Source organism: Lynx rufus, unplaced genomic scaffold (genome assembly GCF_022079265.1).
Source record: "Lynx rufus isolate CCGP_SWC_20201006 ecotype Redwood Valley unplaced genomic scaffold, mLynRuf1.p SCAF_9, whole genome shotgun sequence".
NCBI lineage: Eukaryota > Metazoa > Chordata > Mammalia > Carnivora > Felidae > Lynx > Lynx rufus.
Window position 1 is genome coordinate 105,886,329 of NW_025814897.1, and position 24,048 is coordinate 105,910,376.

The following is a 24,048-nucleotide window of genomic DNA, read 5'->3' on the forward strand; positions in this document are numbered from 1 at the left end:
CAGCTGTCGGAGACAGATTACGCTATGAAGCTCGGCCATGACTCACATTCCAGTACAGGGGAAATGTGCAAAAGTTATACGCTGTCTTTGGGGTGCCAAAAATCATCTTGGTTTTGTCTTGCAAAATGTTCAGCTTGCAGAGCATGGGGCAGACGGAGGAAGGGGGTGGGAAGGAGGCGACGGGAGCAGATCTGTCTCCAGTCGACTCTGCCTGTCACACACCCTCCGTGGCTCTAATAACAACACTCAGCATTTAATCAGCCCCTTTGTAGAAGCAGACGATGTCACACTCATTAATTAGTTAATCTGCACGGCCCCCCTGGGAGGAGGAGCCATGTTATTATCCCCACTGAGGCCCAGAGGGAAACTGAGGCCAGCGTGGGAATTTGGCTGAGAGAACACAGCCTGGCAGCTGGACCAGGACCAGTCCATGGCTTGTGGCCCGTTCTGGTGGCCTCGCTATTGTCCTCCTCGCTGACTTCAGTCTGCTTGCAGCGCCGGTGGCTGTGTCCAGAGACATCTGGCCAAACTGTCAGAACTGGGCCTTGAAGGCACTCAGCGGGAAAGCCGAGCATGGCCTTGGAGCAGAGAAAGTTCAGCCTGGTAGCCGGACCAGGTCAGGCCCCTGGGGAGTATGTGCTCTGAACCAGACACTGGTCTGCTTCTCCGAGGTAGGGGTGGAAATGACAGTGGTGACTCTCACCCTCGTCAAAATGTCTTCTGTCTGCTTCCTGTTCAGACAACTCAGGGTTTTGATTGTCTTTAGAACGGAAGGAAGGAACATTTCCACCGGGGAGCACAATCATGGTCCCACTGAATTGGAAACTGAGATTGCCATCCGGCCATTTGGGGAGCTTTATCACACACACACGGAGGATGTATGGGTGGAACCCAGGGTCCCCAAGGAGCACCTCCTCCATCATCCTGCCCAATGGTAAAAGGAGACGGGGCGTGCTTCAATGCTTGAGAGCTGGCAGCGCCAGTGGTTCAGGCCCTCAAGGATGAAGACGTGTCAATCCACCAGGCCAAGAATCCCGACCAGACGAGGCGGGAGGCAAGTGGAGCGTGAAATAAGGAGTCAGAGGGAGGAAGTCATAAACGCTGTTTAGGAGTTTGCAACCAGCGGCAAAAATAGAGACTGCAGCATCTACCTGTATTTTCTTGCTGGTTACCGGTTGCTAAAGATAAAATAATTAACCCTCCCTCCTTTTCTTTTAGAGAGAGAGTGCCTGAGCAGGGGCGAGGGGCAGAGGAAGAGAGACAGAGAATCTTAAGCGGGCTCCACGCTCAGTGAGGAGCCCGACGCGGGACTCGGTCCCATGACCCCGGGATCACGACCTGAGCCGAAATCCAGAGTTGGACACACAACCAACCGAGCCACCCCGGTGACCCTCCTTTTCTTTTTAAATAGGAATGATCACGATTAAAAAACATCTTTCATATCTTTCCTTTTCCTCCCCAGTGTTTAGAACAGCAGTCATATCACAGTTATATTTATATCAAACTCTAATGTGGATACAAATCACCTGGGGATCTTAACCCGCTGAGCTCCCTGGGCCTGGGAGTCTGCATTTCTAACGTGCTCCCGATGGTGTCAGTGACACCCTTAAAGTAGGAAAAATTTAAAGACATATTATATTGTTGGTGGTTAAATGTACCCTTTAATTCAGTTGTTAGATGCCCAGATGGATTCATCATGGAACTTGAGGAGAAATGGACATCACCTTGCAGTTGGAGTCGGGTCTTAACCATGACCTCAAGTCTGGAGGGATCTGGTCATGGAATCTTGGAACCTGTTTGGTGAGAACAACTCTGGATGAATGGAAAGAGGGCGTGTGTGTGCACGCGTTGTGTGTGTGTGTATGGACACATGTAAATTTGTGTGCACAGGCAGCTAAGGGGTCGTATGCAGGTACTATAATTGACCATGGCCCAAGCTGGACCAATAAGATTCTTTCTTCTGGGAATCTTGAACTTGGAACCAAGAGCCATCAGATTTGGCAGTTTTGTTTCTGATGAATCGCAATGCTCTAGTAAAGGTCTGCAAACTGCTACGGCACAGTCAGTCCTTAAAGCCTCCCTGATCCCTGCCCTTCCTGAGGCTCAGAGGGCTCAGCTCTTCCTTGAATCCCCTCGGGTATCCCACCCACTATTTGCCCCGCCCCCACCCGTCCCCCCCCTTTTTTTTTAAACCTAAGTTGGAGGTTGCCTTCAAAATAAACACAAGTAGCACAGAACTCCTTCTAGAAGTAGCTTCCACCCGCTTCAACAGAGAGGTAGTCTGCTCTGGACGCCCTCATTTGAAACCCAGATGGCCAGGTAATTTTCAGGCGGACCCTCCAGCCCAGACTCCCTTACACCCAGCTTCTTATGCTCCACTGTGGCTCTCATTTGCCCTGAGCCGCTGCCCGTTACCCTGTTTTCTTGGGATAACAACAGGGCCCAGGAAACGTTTTAGAGGCAATTCCTCTGCGAAAACACACTACTCCCCTTTTTGCCTGTGATGAATTTCTTCCGGAACTTTGAGACCCAGCTGGGTCATCCAGTCCTCCAGACCCAACTCCCTGCCCCAGGGCTTGCTCACACGTGCCCCTTGTAAGAGCCCTCTCCGCTTAGTTGCTTAGTTCCCGCACAAGCACCCTGTATGGTGGCTGCCCATTCCTCTGTCGGCTGAGCTCCTTGAGGGCAGGGCCTGGCTTGTGGTTCTCTCCGTGCCCACCCACTGTCCCCACCCCCACCTAAGCACAATGCATGGGGACAGTAACATGCTCCCAGCTTAAGAGCAGCTCTCAGCTAAGGTGTGTTAAGTGATTTACAGCTTCAATGAATGGGCGTGTGCGTGTGCGTGTGTGTGGTGTGTGAAACTGAATAGGAGGGGCGATTTTCTTCATTTACCAGGAATTCACAATTGCCCCAGGGCCCCTTTGGATGCCAGGCACGATGCTGGGCACCGTGGGGATGGGCAATGGGGGCGGGATACAAATGATGAAGTGTTTCCGACCCCTCAAGGACCATTCAGTCGCCCCCCTCCCCCCGAGGAGGTGGAACCCATCTCTCTCTTTCCTCCCCACAAATGAACCAGTTCTCCAGTGATCCTACTTGCTTTTTTGCCTCTCCCACGCTAAACCCGGTCACGCGGGACCTGAAGGAGGTGGACCCGGGCGTTTTTCCCTTCCCCGCGTGCAGCGCCGCGGGTCCTGCCCCTCCCGGCCGCCTACGGAGCCCCCGTCGCGGCCCGAGCGGGGCGCCCACCGCCCCCACGCACCCGGCCCCGCGCCTGCGAAAGGCTCCGACTCGCTCCGGCCACGGCGCCGCTCCCCTCCCTGGCACCAGGGGGCGCTGCCGCCCCACGGCCGTCGCCATGGTCACCGCTGGCGGCGGAGTGGGGTTTACGTAAAGGACGCAGCGTCCCCCGGGGGGCGGAGGCGGCCTTCGCGCCGGCGCCGGCGCCCTGCGGAAGCGGCGTTAGTGAATCGGGGCCTTGGGGAGCCCAGGATGGAGGTGGCGGTCGCGGCAGCGGCGGCGGGCCGAGCCCTGCGGAGGGCGGGAGGTAAGGGGGAGCCGCGGGCGCGGCGGGCCGGGGCCCCGGCGCGCGGGCGCGGTGCGAGCGGCGCGACGGGCTGGGGCAGTGTCCGGGGCGCGCGGTGGCCAGCCCGACGGGTCCGCCGGCAGAGGTGCGGCTGCCGCGGGCGCCCGTGGCAGGTGTGAGATCCATGCGGCCCCCGGCAGCGGTGTGGGATGGTGACACCCGTGGCACGGGCGTGGGCAGCGTGGGTCTGGCACAGGCAGCGTGGTCTCCCTGGCGCGGGTGTCAGAAGACTCACCCCCACCCTGGCGTGGTGGTGGCCGCCCAGGTGTGAGGCGGGTGCAGCCTCCTGTGCAGGTAGGTGATGGGCACAGCACCAGGACTTGGTTCCGGAGTGCCAGTGGCCAGTTCCTCGGCGCGTGGTGGTGCTCTGGCATGGGTGTGAGGACGTGCTGCCATTGCTAGGGTGTTGGATGGTTCTGGCCTGACACGGTCTGGAGTGATGGCACCTGGACTTGAAGAATTGGCGCCCTCAGCATGGCAGGAGTTCCTGGAGCGACTGTGAGAAATGGCCTTGGCACAGCGTGGTGCCGGGGTGGGGGTGGGGGGCTGCTTGGCCCCGTGAGGGGAGACTCCACGGCCCCCAGACCCTGATGGATCATTGCTCTGGTAGTGATGAGGAGCGTTGCCTCTGTCACGGGGGCCCACTTTTAGTGCCTGTTGGGTACACTGAGCTGAAGAAGGAGGAAGGCTGGGAGAAGGTTGGTGTCCTTTATAACGGACGTGAAAGAGAGATGCCAGGAGATGTTTCGACCACGAGGAACCCAGTGGTGACCCAGATGGAAACCTGACCAGGTACCAGCATTGTCCTGGGCTCATGTACTCATCCAGCTTTGGGGAAGGAGGAAGCGGTGGGGGTGGGGGCGGGTGGTGGGGGGGGGAGATGGTTCTCAGCAGTGATCACTGTCTTTGAACGTGTGTCACGAGAAACGTACAGGGCTGAGAGGTGACCCGCGTCGGAGCCCCGCGAGAGGCGGGCGCACCATCTATCTGTATTCTCCAGGCCCTGTCTTCTCTGTGGGTTCATGGTTCGCTTCGGGGTATCTGGGACAGTTGCCTCTCCTCTTTGATGCTTGGAAGGCTTTGGGTCCAGAGGACCGTTTGGAAAGGTGCTTTGAAAGATGACTCTGCAGCTACTGGGAGTGTGCTAGGGTTGCGCCTGCCTGCACCAGTCTTTTGGGAAGTTTTGAAGGAGGGTCTCACTCAGCATCACATGCTCTCCTACGTCTCAGAGGGGCCAATTTACAGAGCTCCGGGGAAGTTTGAGGACGGGGTGGGTGCTGGGTGGGAGGTGCCGCTGAGATGCTTGAAGCCGGCGTGTCGTCCAGTGTGTTTGGAGCCAGAGAACTTAAACTCCAGTCTTAAGCTGTGTGACCTTGGGCAGGTGACTTTCCCTCTCAGATCCCTGTGGCCAAGCGGTCATGGAGGAGGAAAGGAGATGGTACGCCGGGAAGCCCTTTGTAAACGGTGCAAGGCTGTACGAAGGTCAGGGATTCTCGCCAGGTAAAGAGACCCAGGGTGGAGGCCATAGAAATGGAGGCCTGGAATGTGACTGGGGAGGAAGGCAGCTGGAAAGTCGAGAGAGAGCCTGTCACAGGGAATTAGAGGCCCTGAGTGTAAAGGCTCCTGGTGGGGGAAAAGTGGGATCTGTTGACAGTGTGAGTCAGCTGCTGAGCTGGAACCAGGCCCCAGGTCTCCCGAGGACGGTCCCGAGCGTGGCCGCAGCAACCGTGGGGTCCTGCAGGAGTGGTGGGAGCGGGAGGAAGCCCTTCTCTTGCTCTCCAGACACGCCTCATGGTCGCACAGGGCCGGGAGGTGTCTGTGGCTGACAGATCTGGGATACCTGTGTGGGAGGGAGACTTGGAAGTGTTGTGTTTTCTCTTGAGAATTTCCTTTGGCTCCGGGTGCTGAGGGTGGGGGTGGGGAGCAGGCGCATCAGCGTCTTTGGGGCTGTGGCCTGAGGAAAGCAAAGTGGGTCAGAGCCACCAGAGTGGACGCAGGGCTGGGTGGTCCTGCCGGGGAGGTTGGGGCGGCGTGACGGGAGGGCTGGGGGCCGTGGGGGGTGGGGGGAACGCCACTGGACACGCCGGGCAAGGAGAAGGGGCGAGGGCCTCCTCGGAGGGGTCTTCCGGGGGTGGATGCGCGTGGCACGAGTTCCCCGGGACGTCTCACCTGACACGGCCCCACTTCTGTCTGTGAAGGGCCTTCCCACGCGGGGACGATGAGGGCGGCGGCAGATCGCTTAGCTTTCTGCCTCGAGGGGCCTAGTTCCCGACCACAGGCTGGATTACAGACCCCGGGAGCCCAGGCCCATTTCTCAAGCGTTGCACGTTGAGTGTCTGTTTTAGCCAGCAACCCGTTGGACCAGCTTGCTCCCGGAGGGAGAAAGTTTTTGCTCCACGTCCGGGCCGCAGGGTCAAGCCTCGTGGGTGGAGGAGGGACGTGGCTCTTCGAGACCCAGGGTGGTGAGCTGACTTTTCCCTGCCCTGGGACTCAGTCTGCCCCAGCGGCTGCCGCCTGGACACTGTTAGAGCTTCCCGGGCCATGCGCTCCAGGTGGGTGGGAGGGGTCCGAGGCCTGTCCCGCATGCTCCCCGCGGTGCCCTTCTCTGCCTCCCCGGGAGTTGCCCTCTCTGCAAGAGGAAGCCTGGAGCCTCCCTGTTGTGAATATTCAGCATTCAAGTCCCCTCAGCTCACCGTCCACACCTCCGGCCTGTTTGTTCTGATTTATGGCTCAGCCTTCTGGTCTTGGGCTTCAGGAGCCCTTTGCAGCCACCCCTTGCCATCTGCTCGGGATGCTGGGACTCTGCACAGCAGAGCTGGGTGGCAGGCGGGGCAGATCGGAGACGCCGAGAGGAAGAGTTGGCCTCTGTTCCCCAAAAGCAGAGCTGAGCTTTCTTCCAGAGTCTTCAGGGTTTTGAGGCAGTAGGGAGCCCAGCCGGGTCACCACCCCTTGTCTTTGGGCACAGATGCTGCTTTTGAGCAGATTCCAGCTGGGGCGGGGGGCTAGTCACATAGGAATGGACATCAAGGGCGAGCAGCCCTCTGGAGCCGAGATCTTTTCAACTCTGGTCCTCAGTCCTGTTCCCGTTGCTTTTGTCCGTGTTTCTCCAAAAGTTGCTTAAGTCAGCTCCTGGCAACCTTCCTTCCTCAGCTGCCTCATAAATCATGGTGCCCGGCTGCTCTGCCTCAGGGGTGCCAGGGAATCGGGCATCTCTGGACAGAGGATTCTGGACCAGCGCTCAGAGTGCCAGGCCAGCCAGCCACGGCTGGAGGCGAAGCCTGGCGCTGGAAGCCACTCGTCCCCCAGTCCCTCTGCCAGGGACCAGAGGGGGACCTCTGGGTTTAATCACCTGTTGGCCCAGCCCTCCACCTGAGTTCAGCTTCTCACTGGAATCGCTTTACATTACACGCTAGCGGACCAGGCAAGTAGCGCTGGGGGAAAACATCAATGAGCGTGTGGTCAGAGGAAGATAAATCTCGTAGAACCACGGAGCCCAGGACATTGCAGGATGTGGTTACCTCCCCAGCGGGCAGGGCTGACAACTGTTTATCTTGATTTTCTTTTTTTCCTTTCTGATGCCGACTTTGGCGGGGCTGGATGTCTCTGGGGCGGACAGGGGGAGCGTGCGTGTAAGTGAGGAAGACCGGGGCGACTGTCCTACCCCCGGGGACCTTGGAGATGAGGCGGAGGGGAGCGCGCGCGCCGTGGCCACAGGTGAGGAGGGTGCTTGGCAGGAAGGCCCAAGCCCTCCCTGGGCTGGCTGGCGGGCTGGCGGGTTGGGATGAGCAGGGGTGGGGCTGTTCCCCAGGCAGGGCCGCCCGGGGATTGCACGTGTGTGTAGCCGCGTGTGCCCGTAGCTTTCTGTGGGAAGTGAGGGCTGAGGGGGTGTGGAGCGCCTGGCGGTGTGGGAACTCGTGGGCTCCTGTGTCTGGCTGGCCTGGTGTCAGTGGGTGTGAGGAGCAGGGGGCGTTGTTGGGCTCCAGGGAGCAGGAGAGAACAGTGGGAGCAGGGGGGAGTCCGCCTTCCAGCTGGGGGGCGGGTAACGTCTCCTGTTGTGATTCCTGCGGAAGGAGCCTTCCTGCTTTCTCGGTATTCCTTAGAAGGAAGCCCAGGCTGGAGGCGTGGCTCCCCAGCTCCCATATGTGCTCGCGCAGGCCTGTGTCCCTGCTTCTCCTCAAGCCCCCTGGAAGTCAGCTGGGGATAGTCCAGTCGGATGACAGAAGACGGCATGATAGCCACGGGCGTAAAGACTTGGGGCTCTGGGGTCCAACAGACCCGGCTTTGAATCCTCGTACCTCTCTATACCTCAGTTTCCTCATCTGTAAGATAGGGACAGTAAAACCTCCCACCAGTAAGGTTTCCACGGCCTAATAATGTCTGGCGAGTAGAAAGATCATGATGAAAGCAAGAACACAGACACACACACACACACACACACACACACACACACACACACTCACACACACGTTTTTTGCTCTTGTAATCAGAATCTTTTCCATAGAAAAGCAGTTACATCGTGATCTGCATATATTAGCATCAAGGAAGCTGTAATAGGTCATGTCCCTTTTCTTGATGAGGAAGTCAGCTCCACCCCACCCTTGGCATGGATGGAATCTTGCTAATCTGTCAACAGAAACATGGGAATAATGCGTTGACCCCTGGGGACGGTTTCCACTTGGATGCGGCAGTGGTCTTTTCCTGAGCGCTTACAGCGGTTTGGGCGCAGTGAGGCCATACCAGACCCTGTAAGATTCAGGTTCTGCCCTCCAGGCGTTCGAAATCTATGGAGAAGGTTCGCAACGGACATGAAGGTCTGTGCTGCACTTCCAAGAGGGGGCCCGCCGGAGGTCAAAGGAGATTGAGGAACTTGGACCAGGGAGGTCGGCGGAGACTCGGGTGGCGCTGGCCTTTAACCTGGGCCATCCAGGTGATGGTAGAGGAAGCAGCAGCAGTGGAGGGTGTGGCTGGGAAAATAAGCCGCTGGCTCGTTGTGGTCTGGCTTGAGTGGAGGGCGCACGACACGGAAGCAGTGAAAGCTGGGGTTGACACCATGACTTGGAGCTGGGTCCCCGGGAACATGACGGCAGGGCTGCAGGTTGGGTCTGTGGAAAACATGGGCAGCCACTGAAGTGTTCTGAGCAAGAGGGTGGCCGGCTGGTGGTCTGTAAGAGGTGGGCACGGGGGAGGGCCTGGGGGCCAGGCCCCAGATCAGAGCTGGGCTGGGTGATTTTAGGGAGACGGCAAGGCGTGTGAAGGGTTCGGGGCCCGGATTCTGTCTCAGCCTGAGATGCGTTTCCCACCCTTGACTTTCAGCTGCCTCGATTCCTAGAGGCTCTAGGCCACTCCAGGCCAGGAGTTTGAGGAGTGGCCTTCAGGGACCCCCGGGAGGCTGGTTGTTCCGCCCGCAAGGCTGTTCTCATCCCCGAGGACCCATCGAAGGGGTTCCAGTGTTCCTAGCATTTATTTCCAGGCGTTTGATCATTTTCTCACCAAATTACCCCTTGAAATTTCGCCTGCCTGAGTTCAGCCCAGGAGGTTACTATTCTGGGAAGTTTCATCAAAACCCTTTCAGCGTTTGCGAATTCTCTAAGCTGGGGGGCAGGTGGGAGGAAGACAGGGCTCGTCTGCACCGGTGTTCTTGGGGGCCGCTTGGGAGAGCCGGTCCCAGCACCTGAAAATGCTCCTGGTGGCAGGGCGCTCCGGGCAGGGGGCTGGGGAAGGGTGGGCCGAGGCTGTCGTAAGGGGAGGCAGGACACTGCTTCTATTCATCCCGAAAAGGCCCCTTGTCGTTGCCTCTCCTGGAGCCATTTAATTAATTTATGATTGATGTTCCTGGACTTACTTGAGGTTAATTTATTATTGATGTGCCTTCATTATATACAATTCACCCTGTACCTTTGAGCACATGGCTCCCCTGCTGGGCAGGCCACACGGTGGGGTGAGCACTGCGGGGCTGCTTCTCTGGGCCTCACCCCTGGGGACAGAGCCCTGCACCTGGCTCTTGTCAAACTCTTTCAGGTTTGGGGGTCTGAGAAGACGCCGGGGCTTCTGTCTCCAGGGGGCTTTGCTCGGCCACGTTGTAACAGTAATAATAATCATTTCCATTTTGTGAATGTGGGGGAACTAACCCGGCACAGTGTGTAGAGGGTCTCATTTACTCCTTGCTTCGGGCAGCCCCCTCCACTCCTTCGTCTCCCCGACCCCTGTCTTACAGGCAGCTTCGGGAGGTCGAGTTACCTCCTTGAGGACACAAGGCAAGTAGATGGGGAGCCAGGTGTGAGACCAGGACCCCGGCCTCTCCTTCAGGCCGTTCCCCTGTGAAGCCTTTCTTCTGCTCCCCTGAACTCCAGGGCTGTCCTGGCTAACATCGGGGCATGTAGCACCGACATCCGGAGAGTGTGTCTTGTTACGTGTTGATGGCTTGTCCCCCTCCCTAATCCATATCCTCACTGAAGGCTAACGAGCAAAATGGCACTTACTGAGTGAGATAAGAGCCAGGTGCCATGCTAAGCACTTTTCATACATTAGCTCGTTGAATCCTTATAACCATCCCAAGAGGCAGGTGATAACAACCCATTCTACAGATGAGGTTTAGAAGTGCTCTGGTTGGGGGCCTAGGTGGCTCCTTTGGTTGAGCGTCCGACTCTTGATTTCGGCTCAGGCTGTGATCTCACGGTTTCATGAGTTCGAGCCCCACGTCGGGCGCTATGCTGACAGCACGGAGCCTTCTTGGGATTCTCTCTCCTCTCTCTGCCCTTCACCCCACTCTCACGTGTGCTGGCTCTCTCTCTCTCTCTCTCTCTCTCAAAATAAACCAACAAAACAAGAAATGTGTTCTGGGCACTCAGCTAATAGATGGCAGAGCCAGGATTTGGACCCTAGCAGCCTTGAGATTCCTGCTGTAATCTCTCCCTGTAATCCCCTCTCACTCCATCTCTCCATCTCCTTGGGCCTGTTTGTTTATTGCATGTCTGTATGTTTATCCAATGGCCACCTCCCCTTTCTCCTACTTGGCCGAGTGCTGGCCTACATCGGCACCCCCTCCTTTGCTGTGGGGACCAGGAGTGCCCACTCGCATGGGGTGGGTGATTTTAGGGAGACGGCAAGGCGTGAGAAGGGCTCGGGCCCGGATTCTGCTCTTGGCTCAGCTGGGCAGCTTCACATGAGTCACTCAGCCCCTCTGAGCCTCAGTTGCCCTGTTTGTATATCAGCAACCGTGGTATTTATTCTCTCTCCTTCACTGGCTGCCCCCACGCTCAGAGGCGATGCGGGATAGGACAGACACTGTGCTAATCAAGGGTTAGATTGCTTGTGTATGGGATCCAAGAGTTGGCATGAAGGCCAGGAATGCTTAAGGCTGGATGCAGAAACCCAGGCCAGGGGATCTGTGCCCACCTTCTGAGCCTCCCTGGATGGGCTGATGAACTCCGTGGCTTGCTAGCTGGCAAGAACTTGCTCAAGGACCCTGTGTGGCCAAGAGCTGGGCAGGAGGTCCCTAGAGTGGGTGCCAGGCTCTAGTCCGGTGTCCCCGTTGGCTGAGTAGTCCTGGTTCCTTCGAGGTGGTCCCTCACGCACTGGGTCCTCGGGTTGGATGGAAATGCAGGAGGCCTTCCTGGTGGTTCTGGGCCCCACAACCCCTCTCATCTGGGCAGCCTGACTAGGTCAGTTCAGGCTAGGTTCAGCGAGGAAGGAGATAGTTTGCCCGGCAGCCGCTTGGACCTCCCCTCACCCCTCAAAATAATGCGGAAAGCCCAGTGAAGAGGTGAGCCCTGCGTCTGTTCCGGAAAACAGTGAGACCGTCAGCCTCTCCGTGGCAGGGTTCCCAGGGCGTTGGCTAGGAGTCCTCTGCTTTCCCATCAGCTTTACTCCGAGCACGTTTCAGCGCCGGGCCGGGCCTGGGGAACACGATCTGGGCTGCCAGTGCCCCCCTGGGCCAGAAGAAGAGGGCAGAGATCTCAGTGGGTAGGGGTGGGGCACGCCTGGCACGGCTGTTGGAAGTCTGCGGCCAGGCTGCTGTTAGATGACGTTTCACTTCCCAAGTTTCCGCCTCCTGCAGCCGGGATTACATCAGGCTCCCCCCGGCACGCCCTTCAGCCAGCTCCCACCTCGCGCAGGCTCCTACACTGCCCTGGGACAGCTGTCCCCGCAGTTCAGGGCAGGCCAGGCCGCAGAATCTGCAGGCAGCCCCAGGCCCATCGGCAGCTGAGGGGACTGCCCTGGTTCAGCTGCAGGCGCCGGTCACCCCGCGTGTGCTGCCTCCAGTCAGCACCTGCCGGCCTCACCTCCCAGGACCGCTGGTCTCCAAGACCATGCCACCCGTCAGCTCCTTGGCTTATGCCCTTCTCATTCATTCTCCGTTTCTTTCTTTAAAATTAGCATAGCATGGGGGTGGGGCACCTGGGCGGCTCCCGGTCGGTCGGTCGGTCGGTCGGTCGGTTAAGCATCTGACTTCCGCTGCTCAGGTCGTGATCTCACAGCTTGCGAATTCGAGCCCCGTGTCAGGCTCTGTGCTGACTGCTCAGAGCCCGGAGCCTGCTAAGGATTCTGTCTCCCTCTCTCAGCCCCTCCCTTGCCCTTGTTCTCTCTCTCTCTCTCAAAAATAAACATTAAAAAAATTAAAAACTAAAAATAATAAAATTAGCACAGCATAGGCCTGCCAGCATGGACCTCAGCATAAAGGTGGAGCTTTATTTGAGTCTGCTACTACTTGGGCAGGTCACTTAACCGCCGATCCTCAGTTTCTTCATCTCGAAAATGGGGCTCTCATGGAGTGTGGCCGCCGTCAGGACCCAATGAGATACCACCTTAGAAGTTCTGCCCAGTGCCAAGAACAGCGTAGGTATTCAAGACATGTTACATGCTGTGATCAATTATGATGATTTCAACTCTTCTCTGTCAGCCCAGGTGGGCGCTAAGCTGACCGGACACCCTCCCTTTCCTGAGGCTGTGTCTCCTCTGCAGCCAGGCAACCCTGGGCCCTCTCCTGTGATGCAGGCCAGCCCCTCGGGCTTCCTTCAGTCCCCTCCCACTTCTGGGCCACTTCTCAGGGCTGGCAGCGTCCCACTTTCCCTCTGGCGTCTTAACCATCCTCAGGCTGGTCCCCACCCCCCACCCCGCGTTCCTTTTGGTTTCTCTCCTGTGTTGCTTTCTTTCCCCTTGGCACCTCTTCCCTCCGTCTGCTTTTTGTACACCTCCTCCTCCCCTAAGGCTTTTGGGGGAAGCCGGTGTCTTTCCTCGGAGACCCTCTGACCCTCCTGTGCAAAGAGGTGGCCTCTCAGCCCCTCCGGTTCCACTCAGCTGGGGGTCAGACGGTGCACCCTAAGGGTGGGGGGAGGGTCACGATTTGGCCCCTGCCAAGAACATTGGCAACCTTGACAAATCCAGAGTCCTGTCACGTCCCCCTTCGGTCTCGGGAGCCTGCCACATGGGCAGCCACTCCGGTGACTGCAGAAGCAGGCCACTGCTGCCGAGGGGAACGGGCTGGCAGCCACGGGGAACCCACCCTGGGGGGGTCCCCAGAGCCCCAGCAGAGGCTTCAGGTTCCAGTGGCCGCAAATCCTGAAGGAGAAGGAAAAGGCCAGAGTCAACCCCAGTTTCCTGGAGCCAGAAAAACAGCCGCACCTGAAGTCTCTTTCCTTCTGGGAAGCCACGGAATTTGTCTCAGGAGGTTGCTTCAGTTTCATACCTTGGCAAAGAACTCCGTCTTTCTCCACCTCCTTCCCCGGGATGGGGGCCAGGCTGTGGAGAAGAGCTGTGCCCCCTCTGTCCACCCGGTTCTTTCAGGGACATTTGTTTATCAAGCACGTATGGCGTGCTCAGCTTGGGCCTGGAGCTGAGAATCGTAAGAGTTTTCACCTGGTCCTCTGGGAGTTCCCAGGTCGGGGACTGAGCTGTAACACAGGTCTTACAGATGTAACAACGGCAACATGAGCAAAGCTTTCCCAGCAAGGCCAGTCGTCTATGCTTTCTGTGCAGTAATTCATTTAACGCAAAGGTTGGGGACAGCGGCCACTCGCCCGGCACTAGGCTCTGCGCTCAGGGCAGTACCCACCCGTCCTGAAGAGGGAAGCACCCACAGTTTACAGCAGAGGGACAGGTCAAAGACCTCGGCCTCCTCGCAGAATTGAAGGGGTTCCGCTGACGGCCTCAAGTTTGCAGCCGGCAGACCGCAGGCCCTTTTCCATCTGGCCCCTGCTCTCGGCGCGTTCCTTCTCGCCCTCCCACCTTGTGTCGGGTTTGGGGCCCCTCTGAGCCACGGGAAGAGCAGGTTCCCACAAAAGGAAGGCTCCCCTTTGGCCACCCCGTTGCCGAGAGAGCAGCCTCCCCCACTGCCGGGAAGCCCTGCCAGTCCCCGGGGGCAGGCCACCGCGTCCGACCCCGCACCCCGCCGGCCTTGGCAGGCAGCTCTCAGGCGCACAGAGGATCGTTCCTCTCGCCCCACATGCCCCCGCCGGTAATGTTGGGCTCTTGCAGGTGGTTCTCCATGCTGCCTACCTGCGCCACCATACGGTTTGATAAACGGGCTGATGGACGGCCCCTGGTCCCTGGAGCCGCCTTCTCCACTTCTCGGCCCCTGTAGAGAGCCTGCCCCCGCCCTTCCCCAGGTGAACCCCATTCAGCAAGCTTCCGGCAGCGGTAACTAAGCCGGGCACCTAGCCCACCACCTGCTCAGTACTTTATAAAAGTTTAACCTTAATGGTGTAACGAACTCCCATCATAAAGCAGCTGGAGCAGTGCATCCTGGGATGTATAAATTACAGGAGCCCTCTGAAGTTGTAATTGGAAATGGCAGCAACTGGAAGGTTGAAAGAGGCCGGCCTCGTTGGGCTGAGCACAGCTGCTCTCTCCTTCCTTTCAAAAGGCACACAGGACTGAGTCTGGCTGTGAAAAAAGAACGTCCTCAGACCAAACTGAGTTCCTGATTCCTCCACCCCACTTCCCATTTCCTGCCCCCCAACCATGTCTGCAGAGGCTGCGGGCTTTGGAGGCGGGCACCCCACCCAGGCCCTGTGCCCTGGCTCCACGCCACAGACAGAGTGGGCCGGAGGGAGCGAACACGGGTGCGGACCCGGCAAACGGGGTAGGCTCCAGGTCCACCGTCTCCCAGGGACGGCTTACCGTCGCCTGACGTCCCCAGCCCCCTGAGGTCCCACCCACAAAGTGGAGAGCTCGAGCCCACCTGGCAGAGTGGTTGTGGAGATTCCAGCTGGGAGCCACAGGGAGTGTTGGGATGCTGGGTTGGGAGCTCGGGCTCTGAGGCTGGGCCGTCCGCTTCCTGTCACATCTCCTGCCTGCGGTGCTCGTGAGACCTTAACCAAGTCACTTAGCCTCTCAGCTGCAGTTTCCCCCTGTAAAATCAGGGGGATCCGTGACCTACTTCTGGTGGGGAGGGTGGTCAGGAGGATGACAAGGGATGACACTTGGGAAGGACTCAGCATGGTGCTTCTTTGATGGGCACTGCGGATCCCCAGGGAGGCTGGATGGGGTCCCGGATCTGCGTCCAGCGATGTGGCTCACACACACCTTGAGTGGCCAGGACGTGGTGCTTGACCCACAGAAGTGCTTACTAAGAGCTGTGATTATTCATGCCGGGTAAGTGTCCATTGCCTGCACCTGTGTGTGGTGCCCACGGTGGCTTTAGCTCAGTGCCCCTGACTGTGGCCCGTGGGCCAGCAGCGGCACCACCACCTGGGAACAGGTTAACAGTACAGAATCTGTGTCCCTGCCCCCACCCCTGACTCAGGATCTCTGGGGGCAGAGCCCAGGCATCTGTGGTTTAACCAGCTCTGGGTTGCTGTGTTCCTTCACTCGCTCCGGTCAGAGAAACACTGCTGGGCTCACCCTCGAGAGCAGGGCTTCTCTGGGTGCGGGGTGGCTGACCCCAGCCTCAGAAACCCCTGGGGTTGGCCAGGTGGTGCTTGTTCCAGATCTAGGTTCCTAGGCCCTACCTCGGACCGGTGGATTCAGAATTTCTGGGTGGGGCCTGGGAATCTGCATTTATCCCTCTCCTCACTGCCATTCTAGTTGAGAGTCACGGGGAGGGGGGTCACTCGCTGCCTGAGAGCTGTGGAGAAGAGCAGGACCCCCACTCCCCACCCCTTCTGCATCTTGTGCACGAGGCTTTGCAGAGGCTGGGGTGGGGAGAAGGAGCACTGGGTGGGGGCCGGGAGCCCCGGGGCTCCAGCACGGGCGCCACCTGGGGTGCTGGGGCTGCTTTGCCTTGGACCCAGCGGGTGGGGCCTTTTCTCACGGCGAGAGGAGGGAAACAGCCTAACAACCACTGGCGGGGAATGGGTTGAATGAACTCACGCACACCATGCACATGGCCTGCCCCACAACGGTGAGGGAATATGGGGCCAGGACAGTGTTTAACGAGGAGAGATGTTCACCTTCTCTGCTCAGCGCGGAAAAAGCGGCAGGTACGGAATGATCCCGTATTTGGACAGACGAGAGACTAGACGGATGTTAATAGTTCATAATGTTCCTAGGAGGATCATGGTGACTTCTATTTGTCTCTTTCTGTTTTTGTTTGTTTGCTTCTGTTTTCTATAGAGAACACGTGTTTTGTAAGAAGAAAAAAGTAGACACAGATAAGCATGTCTGGCCCAGGGTTTTCGGTCACAGGTGCCAGTGAGAGGCCCAGACTCCCAGGACTCCCCTCCCACTTGACCTGCCCGCTAGGGTGACCTTCACCACCATCCCTGTCACCTCCAGGCTGTGACCTCACCCCCAGTCCTTCACACTGTTTCTCCCACTCTTTCGCCTCCTGTCTGCTCTGAGTCCTTCCATGGCAATGGCGAGGACACCTCCTCCCCTCCACACAGGAGGGGTGGGGAGGGGAGAGCTGAGGGGTGGGAGGCCCCCCCCCCCCAGCCTGTAAGCCTCTGGGGCAGAGCTCGCTTTTCATCGGGGGTCAGCTGGGCACCTAAACCGAATTTCCAGAGTCTAGGCACATAGGATGTATCTGGGAAGCAACGGCTGAATGGAGACTGAACAGACACATAGCTGTGCTGGCCTTCGGCCTGCCAGCACGCTTCTCTGGGCTTAGGGGTTTCGGCTCTAACATTCGTGGAGGGTTGAGCTATGATTCCCCTCAGGCCCTTCCAGCTCCAACCTGTTGGGACTCATACCTTCCCACTCCTGCCCCCTTGCCTGGTTTTCTAAGCAAGTCATGCTGTCCCCAAGAAGGCTCCACCTGTCTGTCCCAGCTGCCCCGGCGAGCGTGCTTGCAAAAGCAGCTGCTCAGGGCAGGGCCTCCAGGCAAGGGTGACAGGAGGGAGGGGGTCCCAGGTGCCGTGAAACAGTAGGCCACAGGGGCAGAGGGCACCCATTGGTCCTGAATCTGACATTGGTCTCTCTCGAACCCTGGGTAGCCTCTGTGCTGCCTGCGGTCGGGGAAGGGGGGGAGGGGTCTGTTTTCCACCTCCTCCTGTGCCCGGCTGCCATCAGGCCCCAGCAGCCCTGAGTCTCCGGCCCTTTCAGCTGCTGTTTTCCAGTGAGTGGCTCAGGGAGGAGGGAGGGTGGGAGAAATCCATTCAAGCCATTTGTTTTAACGACATTGAAGTAAACCCATGGGATTTGCGTGGTCACATGTTTTCAGTCTTCTTTCAAAGAAATGGATGGGTTTCTGGGTCTCTCCCACCACCAGCTTCCCTGCCTGGCAAGTCCGAGAGGCCCAGTTTTCAGGAAGAATCGTGAAGAAGGGGAAGCCCCCGCCAGGGTGGGAAGGAAGATCAAAGTGGTGTGGGCGAGGGGAGAGCTGGGACCACCTCAACCTGGGCTTTTGTCTCCCCACGTGTGGAGGGGCTCCTGCCCAGGTAACACCAAGGGTGCGCCTGCCCTTGGTGCATTTCCCAGCGTGTTTTTCTTGGCCTACGGAGCCTGCAGAAATCAGCTTTGCCAGCAACCCAGAGGCAGGAGCCGGGTGCTGATGGTAGTGCTCAGCACACAGCCCCACGAGGGCAGAGGTGAGGGAGGCAGGGCTCTGTGCTGGCTGGGGTCCGGCCCAGGAACAAGGTGCATTTGCCTCTGGGGTTCTGAGAGGCTTTCTATAGGGCAGGAGGGAACAAGCAAGCCTTACTTCCCTGACTTTTTCTTCCTGGTAGTGACCTGCTCAGCCTCCAGCACCTCTGGGAAGCCTTCTCTGTCGCTGTCCCCACCGTGGGGCCCCCGGCATCATGGCTCCATAGCCCCCGGCCTGCGTGTGGGTTTTCTTTTGCACTGTGAGCTCCTCACGGATAGGAATCGGCATCTCCGTGTTCTTATCCCCAGAAGCTCCTTCTTAAGGTCCCCCTGAGTGCATCCGAAGCCCCAGCTGGCACTCCCAGGCCCTGAGTCTGGTCTCCTGGCCTGGTCTTGGAGCCCACTGAGGCAGTGGAAGGGTGTGTGTGCTCAGAACGCACTCTCCCCTCACTCTCCTCTCCTATGCCAAGAAGGAGTCAGGCTGGAAGGGAAGGGGGTAAGGGGTAGGTGGCATTGGACCGCGAGGCACTGGCCAGAATGTCCCACAGGACAGACCCAGCCTGCAGCTGCCACAGGCGGGATCTCACAGACCCCCTCCCCTGCACCCCCAGGCCTTGAAGCAGCCGCTAACACCAACCGGTCTGGCTGGTTTGTGGGGACCTGGCCCCGTTTCTTGAGGGACAGGATGTCCTGCTGGGAGCAGCCTTTGTGCCTGTCCTTTCTGTCCTTCCCCCTTCTGGCTCTCAGGCTGGTCCTCTCCTGGCCTTTTTCTCCTCGTTGCCCTCCTTGCCTCTCGCCTCACTGGAGGGCCTTGACCCTGCCCTCCTTGAAGTGCAGGACCGTGGGGGTACCCGGGCAGGAGTCAGAGGCCGGGGCCTCCCAGGAATGAGGCAGGGCTGTCCAGGACCCTCGCCTGGTGAGACCCTGGGGGTGCCCGGGCCCTGGAAGCAGGGCACCCGGTGGTTGGGGTGACAAGTACCAGGCAGGACCCCAGCTCCTCGCCCTGCTGACATGCTAAGGACAGGGGCCTGGCGGTCTGAAGAGGCCACGGAACAAGGCGTGGGGCCAGCAGGCTCCCTGGCACCGTGACTCCTCCCTCCCGCCACCGCCCTCGCCAGGCTCCCCTCTCAGGGAACAGGAAATGGGGGTGGGGGAGCCCGGGTGTTCCTCTCGCCCTCTGCCGGGAGGGGCCGGGTGCCCCACTCCGTAGGTGTCAGCAGAACTGTCACCCAGCGGCGGGCGCCGGGGCTGGGATTTCCCTGGCTGACTCACCCCCGGCCTGGCTGTGCCTCAGCCTAGGCAGGAGTTGTTTGTGAAGGTGTCTGGTAGACGGGGGAGTCCCAGGAATGGGGGAGCAGGTCCCTGGGGTTGGCTGTGGGCGGGGCCCCTCACAGAGCTCTCCGCCCTCCGCACCTGCACCTAGAGACCCCAAGTGCTCCAGGGAGCACAACCATCACACTTCCCAACGCGGGAGGAGCGGTGAGGCACCTGGGGACCTGAGCACAAGCGGGGCTGCCTCTGCCTCCCCACGAGAGGGTCCCCCCAAGGGCAAAATGCCTTCCCTCCAGAGAATAGAGAAGCCATTGACTGCCCTCCTCCCCAGGCACTCCACAGACAGGCGCCTGGAGGAAGGAGGGGGGGACTGTGGGAGGCAGGAAGTGAGGCCAGCACAGTGACCCGGCCAGGGGCCGAGGACCCTTGGAGAAAGGGAAGAAACTGTGGGCTGCCCCCCAGAAGAACTCACAGGAGTCTGTGTGAGATTTCCAGGCCCACAGATGCCCTGGAGCACATCTTGGGGCCCTCCTCGGCCCCAGCTGCCGGTGCCGCCCTCAGCTGAGAGCTGGCAGCGGGGTGGAGGTGTCACAGTTACGGTGTGGGGGGGACTGGGGGAGGACCGTGCAGACAGAAATGTGGAGTGTGTGCCTTGCAAGCAGGCCTGTGGGGGTGGCGGCAGCAGAGCCGCGTAGGGCGAGCCGGGCTGGGGGTGGGATGGGATGTACCGTTCTGAGCGATTGCCCCGGCGTCCCTGCCCTCCTCTTGTTGATGGGAGGGAGAGTCACCCCCTGACGTCTCCAGGCTAGAATAGCAGGGGCTGGCAGCCCCCAGGGGCCAGGCTGCCAGGGCTCAGGTTCACAGGGTGGCATCTGGGACCCTGGCACAGCTCTGTCTCAGCAGACAGACTTCTCAGCCCTCTACCCACTGCCTGGCCTGGTGAGAAATGGAGCCATTTCTGTGGGCCGGGTGCCACAGGGGCAGCCCCAGTGTGTCTGATGAACGGGCCACTTAAACCCCCAGCAAGCACGTCTGGCCCCTTTGGCCACACTAATCCCTCCGTGAGCAGGCACAGGGCAGGGTGGCTCGGCGAAGGAATGTGGCCTATGGGCCCAGCCTCCTGAGTGACAGGGCTGGGGGCACAGCCAAGAGGGTAGGGCAGCATTAAGGCTGACTGGCTCTGGCCCGAGCAGGCAGCATGGACAGGCAGGGTGCAGGGGAGGCCTGGCCTGAACTGGGATGGGCCCTTAAGGCAGGGCCCCCACACCTCAGCCCCCTGAGGGAAGCTCTCTTTAAAGGGCAGAGGGAGGGGCGCCTGGGTGGCTCAGTCAGTTAAGCGTCCGACATCGGCTCAGGTCATGATCTCGCGGTCCGTGAGTTCGAGCCCCGCGTCGGGCTCTGTGCTGACAGCTCAGAGCCCAGAGCCTGTTTCGGATTCTGTGTCTCCCTCTCTCTCTGCCCCTCCCCTGTTCACGCTCAGTTTCTCTTCTGTCTCAAAAATAAATAAACATTAAAAAAAAATTTTAAAAATAAAGGACAGAGGGACAGCCTAGCCCAGGAGCCCGCTAAAGGCCTGGGAGCCGGGCTGCAGGGCATGGTTCCAGGTTCTGCTCCTGACCTACTACTGACCTCAGTGTTGCCTGGGGCAGGTGTCTGCACCCTTGGCCCTCACCTTCCTTCCTAGAGTGATTATGTGTGACTCAGTGGCCCAGAGGGTTTCTTCACACCCAGATGTTCTGTCGTGTACTAAGCCCCCAGCATTAGAGAAGAAGGGAGGGCCCTAGGACCTTCTCCTGGCACCTACGTGGCCAGGTACTTAGGCAGTGAGGAGCAAGACAGAGGTCTGCCCTTGGGATTCTGCTTCTTCCTCCCTCCTCTCTGGGGTGATGGGACAAGTGAGATCATGGCCAAAGGTTCCCAGTAAAGGGACCTTCTGGCAGGTAGTTGGGCTGGAACTGTTACCCTTATTAGGTATGAGTTATTATCACCGTTACTGTGGCGTTGGCTCCCTAGAGCCTGCGGGGGGGCTCCCTGGAGGAGGCCGTCCTGGGCTGGCATCCTGGCCCTGTGGTCAGATTGAGTTAGCAAGAGGTCAGGTGGGGTAGCTGGGATCTGGGTGGCCAGGAGGGAGCCCTGGCACCCCTTGGGCTTGGCCAAGCCGCCGGCTTCCATCTGCACAGGAGCGGCCCACCCTCCACGAGTTGGCGGGGAGACCTCAGAACTGAGGAGTGCGTGTCCCCAAACATCTTGTTCACAGCAGATGGCAGCCGCAACTCCCTTTCTCCCTCTGCCGTGTCAGTTGCATTTCCCTTCCCTTTGCTCACCCCTTCTGTTAACTTTGGTTTCTGCTTTCCAAGTTGGGGAGGCAGCCTGCGAGCCCCCAGAGCCACCTGCGACTGTGGGTGAGGCTAGGTGCTCAGACCATGGACAGTTTCCAAAGGAGGGGAAATCTCAAGCCCCCACCTGCTTGTTGGGGAAGCTCAGTCTTGCCCTGGTTCCTGCGTGCTGTTAGTCTCTTGGGCCGTTCCTGGAACTCCAGCCAAGGCTGAGTCCCAACCCTTTCCATTCTCTCTTTGCTTGTTCACTGTTAAGATTCCTGCATGTATAATCCTTTTTTAAAATGACGTTTGAAATATTTGGTTTATTTAAAAAATAAAACAGTATATCCATATTCTCCCCTTATGGAGACCTTTCCTCATATACTTGGAGTGACCATTTTCAAGCAGCATGATCTCAGAGGAACGAGGGAGCAGGCCAGGGCCTTGTCTGACTTTTCTTGACCGGCTGTTGCACACCAGGCCCTGGGGTGCCAGGGACACAGGCAGAAGGTGCGGCCCTGCCCTCCAGGAGCTCCCAGCGTAGTCAGGAGCCGGGGTACTCGGGGAAGGAACGGAGGGGCACTGACCAGGCCTGCTTCCGGGTTGGCAGGCTTCTGGAGGCTTCACGGAGGCTGCGGTATTCGAGCTAAGCCCTGGAAGGCTGAGGAGTTCCCAGGTGATCAGGGTTAGAAAAGGCCTTGTGTGCAAGGGCGCAGAGGCGTGAAGAGCTCTGACCCCTCGGAATGCTGGGCTGTGGTAAGAAGCAGGACAGATGAAGGGCAGGCTGCCTCATCGGCATGTGCCGTTCAACCCCGGGGTGGGGTCAGAGGAAACCTCACTCCCCTGGCTGCTTGTGGGGTGAGGTCAGCCTGAAGCAGAGCCCTATATGGGGAACAGGGGTGGCACAGGCCTTTCTCAGCTGGAGGGATTCTGGGACCTGGCTCATGGCTGCCATGAGTTTGGGGCCAGCAGGAGCAGACCCCCTGCTGGTAGAAGCAGCTGCCTGCTGGTAGAGCAGCCCCTCCTGGTGGAGCAGCCCCTCCTGGTGAAACAGCCCCTGCTAGTGGAGCAGCCCCCCCCCCGGTGGAGCAGCCCCTCCTGGTGGAGCAGCCCCTCCTGGTAGAGCAGCCCCTCCTGGTGGAGCAGCCCCTCCTGGTGGAACAGCCCCCCCTGGTAGAGCAGCCCCTCCTGGTAGAGCAGCCCCTCCTGGTGGAGCAGCCCCCCTGGTGAAACAGCCCCTGCTAGTGGAGCAGCCCCCCCTGGTGGAGCAGCCCCTCCTGGTGGAGCAGCCCCTCCTGGTGGAACAGCCCCCCCTGGTAGAGCAGCCCCTCCTGGTAGAGCAGCCACTCCTGGTGGAGCAGCCCCCCTGGTGAAACAGCCCCTGCTAGTGGAGCAGCCTCCCCTGGTGGAGCAGCCCCCCCTGGTAGAGCAGCCCCTCCTGGTGGAGCAGCCCCTGCTAGTGGAGCAGCCCCCCCGGTGGAGCAGCCCCTGCTAGTGGAGCAGCCCCCCCCAGTGGAGCAGCCCCTCCTGGTGGAACAGCCCCTGCTAGTGGAGCAGCCCCCCCCCCCGGTGGAGCAGCCCCTCCTGGTGGAGCAGCCCCCCCTGGTGGAGCAGCCCCTCCTGGTGGAGCAGCCCTTCCTGGTGGAACAGCCCCCCCCGGTAGAGCAGCCCCTCCTGGTAGAGCAGCCCCTGCTAATGGAGCAGCCCCCCCTGGTAGAGCAGCCCTTCCTGGTGGAACAGCCCCCCCGGTAGAGCAGCCCCTCCTGGTAGAGCAGCTCCTGCTGGTGAAGCAGCCCCTGCTCCTGCAGCCTGGGGTCAGAGGTCTCCCTGGAGGCTGAGGCCAGGGGGTCACGGAGTAGCTGGATGAGCATGCCCTTGAAGGGTGAGGTGTCCAGGCTTCCCTGGTGCTGCCCGTGTTCTGTGCCCTGCCCTGGCTCTACCTGACACCCATGTGACACTGGGCAGAGCATATGTGTATCGAGACCCTCATCTGTGCCAAACTGCGTTCAAAGTGTTTCCCACGTGGGTCCTGTCCCATTTAACCTTCCCGAGGGCTGCTCACATGGGCACTGCTGGTCCCAAAGCCCTGAGGCTTGTTCAGTGTCACCCAGCCAGCACGTGGCCAAGCAGAGGCTCCAGGCCCAAGTCAGCCTGACCTCCCCGGCATACCTCCTTCTGGATTATGTGTCCTGTCCCCTAGAGAAGGCTCAGTGTGGGAAGCCTATCTCCCTGAGGACTTGTGCCCTGCCCATTCTCCCCTGCTGCCGCCTCCCCCCTACCTCACCCTCCAGTTCCCCCTGGGGGCCTCCATAGCAGCTGTGGGCAGAGCCACCCTGAGCAGTCGAGTGCCATCCTGTAGGGCAGCAGGCCCAGCAGAACGGTGTGGCCTACGGTGTTTGCTTTTCCCAGCCCTGCATTTGCTGGGCCACTTACACCTGGCTCGTTGTTTGCCCAAGGTTTGCCCTCCAGGAACATGGGGTCGGGTGAGGCTGGGCAAGGGTGGCAGGCAGATGGTCTTCCGCTTCAGGGCTTCCAGATTAACCTGGAAGCTTCCAGCGTCTTCTGCATGACCAAGGAAGGCCACACTGCCTGTAAGTGCCACGCCCTGCAGTCCCAATGCTGGCTGGGCAGTACCCGGCCTCGCCCGCGCAGAGCGTGTGACTTTGCAGTGCCGGGCCTGGCGTGCCTGGCGTGCCAGGGCGACAGCGGCAGCTGGACAGTCGGCAAGGAGCAGAAGAGGTCCCCAGAGCCCTTATGTTAGGCACTGGCAGAGTGTGGGGGCGAGGGGTAGCATCAATGGGACTTTTGTGTGGCTGGGGCAGAAGCATCCCTCACAGGCACATCTGCCCCAATCCTTCCTGGAGCTGCTGCTGGTCTGCAGCCCCCACCCTTCCTCCCAGTGAGGAG

General features: G+C 59.5%; 1 protein-coding gene across 1 annotated transcript in view; it reads left to right on the forward strand.

The window, feature by feature from the left end:
- Positions 1-3,466: 3,466 nt before the first annotated feature.
- Positions 3,467-24,048, forward strand: part of DAGLA (diacylglycerol lipase alpha) — a 60,270-nt gene continuing 39,688 nt past the window's right edge. The window contains exon 1 of the mRNA XM_047071501.1: positions 3,467-3,550. The gene's annotated coding sequence lies outside the window, so the exon portion shown is untranslated. The remainder of the gene's footprint in view (positions 3,551-24,048) is intronic.